Source organism: Propithecus coquereli, unplaced genomic scaffold (assembly GCF_000956105.1).
Source record: "Propithecus coquereli isolate 6110/MARCELLA unplaced genomic scaffold, Pcoq_1.0 Scaffold261, whole genome shotgun sequence".
NCBI classification, from domain to species: Eukaryota; Metazoa; Chordata; class Mammalia; order Primates; family Indriidae; genus Propithecus; species Propithecus coquereli.
The window spans coordinates 3,417,438-3,422,591 of NW_012148186.1; positions in this window are offsets into that span (position 1 = coordinate 3,417,438).

Here is a 5,154-nt window from a genome sequence, read left to right on the forward strand (position 1 = left end):
CCCTTTCTGGAATCTGGGTTCTCCACAGGTAAATGGGGATAAGAGTCAGGTCTCAGTCTGAAATATCGGTTCTTGATGCGCTCATGGCCCAAGAATGACCAGACACACCATAGTAAGGCAAGCGTGAAAACGAGGTTTATTGAGGAGAGAAAGACAGGATTATAGAGCAAGAGCAAGAGACACGTTTCCAGAGAGTGATACATACGCCACAGATGACGACCAGACCCATTGTTGCAGGAGGAAAAGACCAAAAGGAAGCGGCCAAAAAGAGATTGGTTATGGTCTTAGTCTTGTTTTATAGTACCTGGATTGGGACCTCCCTGTGGCTCAGACGTCACCATGGAACCACTTTCATTGGACAGTTGGGACTTGCATGACCTGAGTCCTAACTCTGCATGTGGGTTGTTCTAGTTCAATTTCCGGACTCTGTGGTACCTACGCTGCTTGGCCCGTGGGCTAGACAGTCCTCTGCATTCTTTTGTAGCTGGCGCGCTGAGTTATGATTGGCTGATTCATAGGGTATTCTCTCCTCCCCCAGGTATGGCAGTCACTCGGGAGAAGTTTAGGGTGGAGCAGGACCCAGACGGGGGCCCGGGGCCCACCCCTGTCCTTCCTCCCAGGTGGGGCAATTGCACCAAGGCAACAGCACCACGTTCGTCCCTAGGAGACCGGGAATCCCTCGCTATCTACCTAAGAATGGCCCCGCCTTACAGAGCTACCACAACTACAAATGAGAGCATTTCTGAGAAGCACTTAGCGCAGTGCCTGACCCTGAGTAAAGGTTCAACAAACAGCAGCTGGTATTCCTTTGCTGTGACTGCGGATGCGGGGAGCACCTGGGCTAAGCATAAGGCTCTGAGAGTCCCCAGGTCCCACCCCGCCCAGGTCTTCAGCAGGACCCAGACTGGGTAGGACTGAAGTCACGCAGGAGATGGCTCCTGAGGAAGCAACCTGAGTTCCACATCTAGGAAACTCTGTTCTTTAGAAACTTTCCCATCTCAGATATGTTGTTATAGCAACACAAGCAGACTAAGGCACTGCTCATTATCATAAAAGCTGCAACTTCTACATCAACATGATACTCGGATCTGTAAGTGAAGGGAGAATCAAAAGCAACCAATATGCCTCTCTGCAAATAAAATTTTAGCAACTGCATGAAATCACCACCAGCAACCAAGACCTTTCTTCCTTCACCTTTGCTGACTGATAAATTGTTCACACACTATCCTGAGTCACCTTTATAATTTCACTGAGAAAGTTCATGACATTGCTGTGGAGTTCCACCTTCAATAAATATTGTGAGGCTAGATGCATGGAAGAAAGGACAAACAATAATAGGAACAATTATGCGCACCTGCTCACGCGGGCATAGACTGTTTTTGGTGACAGTGACTGCCTCTACCAAGTGGAACTGGAGTCTAGAGTTCAGGGGTAGAAGGGAGACTTACCTTTCACTTTTTACCCTTTTGGAATACTTAAATTTGTTGTCATGTTCATTTTAAATGTCTTTTTTAAAATAAATGTACGTTCTGTCAAGACCCTTGAGCCAAAGACCACCAGGAACACAACTGCAGTCAAATAAAATTGGATTTACTATGTCGTTGCAATGAGGGGGGACACACAGCATGGGGGACTGTGGCAACTCAGTAAGAGAATGTCAGGGAGGACTTACAGGATTTGGCGTGTGTTAGGAGATTTTGAGGAGGATTCCAGGAAGCAAGGCTTAGCTCTGGATTGGATACTGCCAGCAAGCAGGGGTAATTCTCTGATTAGAATCTTAATCACAAGCATCTTAAGAATTCAAGTCTAGAAAGAGAGAAGAAAGGAGAAAAGTTGAAGGTGTTACTGACAGAGCAGCAGCAGAAACTCTCATCATGCAGGAAGGGGATGGATGTTTGGTCATTTTGGAGTTTGGACAATAAATTTTTTTGTCTGTGTTCAGACATGATTACAGAGTGATCTTGTTTTTGTCTTTATCCATAAAGTTAGCAGAGTGACCTTGTCTGAGGTGTGTATTTCCTGAAATTGTTGTGTTCAACAGAGCAGCTTTGTCTACCTGTGAGGCCAGGCCAGCTCCTGTCAACACCAAGGCCCGGCTGCCAGGGGCTGCCCTTCTCTTTCTCAGTGCCCTTCAGACTGAAGAGCACAGGTATTAACTCAATTAGTTGCTTTTACTATACTGTCGGAATGGTACAGAAATTGGCCTGATTTTTTTTAAATTATTGATTCAACTCCCAGTAAAGATCACTTCAGCAACTTTTTGAAATACCAAAGTCCTTTAATATATTCTAAAACCGCAGCAGACGGGAGCCGTGAGGATGGGCCCACTGTTGGCAGGCATGTAATGGGGATTGGCCAGGATCTCTGAGCACCCATCAGCACCACAGTGAAGTCACTTGGGCCCACCAATGGGCTGGCAGAGGTTAATGCCAGCTCTGCTGTCCTGTCCTCAAGGACTGTTCCTGTTCAAATCCAGAAGCTCCTGCCCTGGGATTGGGGGGGTGGGGGTGGCAACTTCTTAGAGGATTATGAATACAAGAGATCAAGAGAGAAGGGGAATCTGACAGGAGGCTTTCTCATGGAAAAGCCCACATTGGGGCTCAAGGAACCTGATTTCTGGACCACTTCTCCCACCAGCCACCAAACTGCCAAATCCCTCACCACTCCATGGGCCTCAGTTTCCTCACCTGTAAGATGGCAGACGAGAGGAGAGGTGAGGGTGAGCTGGACCTTTTGCATGATCTTTTGTAGTTCTCTCTTCCTTGATTCTAGGGGGCAGCTGGTCCCCAGGCAGGTGCTGGCCAGGTTTCGACCTCTTCTGGAAAAGGTTAGTGAGCAGGTGCACTGGAGAGAAACCAGCAACTTTGGCAGGAAAAACACAGCCTGGGTGATGGGCACGTGGGCTTGTATCTTATGAATCCTCAGGCAGCTACACCTGCCCACACCTGCATGAATTCTTAATCAACAAGTGAAGCAAGGCCGGAGAACTGATCTCCCTGAAAGGTTTGGCATGAAGTTAGCTGACAGACTTCAGGAGGATGGGGAAGAGAAGAAAGGAGTTTGAAGAGAATTCTGGAAATGGCTCTAACTGATCCAGGCTGTTTTGTAGTCGGAGGTTGGAGGGTGCTACGGTCTGAATGTGTCCCTGAAAATCCGTATGTTGAGACTTAATCTCTAATGTGATGGTATTAAGAGGTGGAGCCCTCACAATGAGAGCAGGACTCTCATAAAAGTGCTTGAGGACTTCGGTTCACTCTCTGCTTTCCGCCACATGAGGACACAGCAACAACGCAACATCTTGGAAGGAGAGAGCAGCCTTCACCAGACACTGAATGCTGGGGCCTTCATCTTGGATTTCTATACTTCAGAACCGTGAGAAATGCATTTCTGTTGTTTGTAAATTACCCACTCTGTGGTATTTTGTCATAGCAAGAGGAACAAACTAAGACAGAGAGTTACGATTACTTTTGCTTGGCATCCCATACTCCCTCCTCTTGCCCGTTGAAAGAAACCCTCCAGATGTGGCCAGCTGTGCTCTCAGTGAGCTGTTTAGGTAGCCAAGAGAAACATTTGCTTTAGAGGGAAGGACAGTTCATCTTTGCGGTAAATTCTGACCCAAGACATTCAAGACCCAACACACCTAGTGCTCCAGGCAGGGTTACTGCTGAGGTTTCCAGCCACTCACCCCAAGGCCCTGCATCTCAGTCTCACACCCAGGGTGCTGCAGGTCACCAGGACCCACGTTACCACCAGCATCTTTTGTCAATTGTGTCTGCAGCTGGGTCACCTGGAATGGAACAAAAGGAGGCCCTGCATTCTTCCTCCTCCCAGGTCCTCGCATTCTAAAATTGTCCTGATATTTACTTAGGGAAAACTAATGGGAATTTTTAAATTAAGTATGTGAATTTTATGGTATTAATTGTTGCATTTAAATAATTCTATTTTGTAACAAAGAAAACATTCAGTTGCTGAAAGGCCCTAGCTCTTTTTATTTGTGATTAATTAAAGGTTTTCTCTCTGATCCTCTGTTCCTTTCTCCCCTTCCCGTCCTTTTAATCCTCCGGCTTCTTTTGGTCACCCGCAGGGACAGCCATGGGGACTGTTCAAACCATTAATGGGAGAGTTGAGATCAGGCAGTTTGAAAGTTCTGAACACCATCCTTTCAGGGAATTGTCATTTCGTGCAGAGGAGAGATTCGCTTTCTCCCTGGAGCCTCACAGGAGCCACGGTTGAGTGGTTTGTCTCTTAAATGTGTTTGAGCCCAGGAGCTGCTACTTCCTAGAGGCCTTGTAGCAAACACACTGGGCTCCCCCACTCACGCCTCGTGCCCTCACCCTGATTTAAGGTGCAGCTGGGATGGGCCAGTTCTTCTGGGCCTCAACTCATTGTCTGTGGACAGCATCTTCCTCTGTGGCTGGAAGTCAGGGGCGGGGGGGGGATGACCCGAGGGTAACCCCTGGTGGATGGGAGAGGAGGATCCACGGATAAACGCTCCACCTGCCATCCTTGGGAGGGACACCACACTCCTCTTGGGAAATCTCAGGGACAGAGACTTCCTGTAGGGCAGGGCTCCCTCCATCGTGTCCCCACAGCGGCCCGCCCTGCCTCCCTACTCACTCTCACCACTCACGCCTTGCTCCTTGCCTCAGCCTCTGCTTTTAAGAGAAACCAAACCAAGACAGAATTGCCAGAGGAGAGAACAAGGCTGATAGAGTCCTGGCCGTCACTTTGTTAAGGAGGGTGACTCAGAGACAGACTCACATTCAAATCCCAGCCTTGCCACTTATGATCTGTAGATGCAGGGACAAATTAACTTCTCTGCACTGGGTTGCAATTAGAAAACATCAAATGCTCATAAAATGCTCAGCAAAGGGAATCACTTGCTCACTGGGATTCATAAGAATGCTCCCTGCATAGGGGACAGAACTTTTAGCCTTTGAGCGCTAAAGGGACAGAAACTCCAACCTTAAGTCCAGGGCACACAAGACAGTCCAGCCCTGCACAGCTCCTTCCAGTTACTGAATCTGCCTCGACACAGTGTCCCTGGCCTGCAAAGAGGAAGCGCGAGGGCACACTTGTGGCCTGTGGCCTTCATTCTGAACCCTAGGTCGTGACCACTCCTTTCTTCCATTTCCATCCTATTCCCAATCTTTC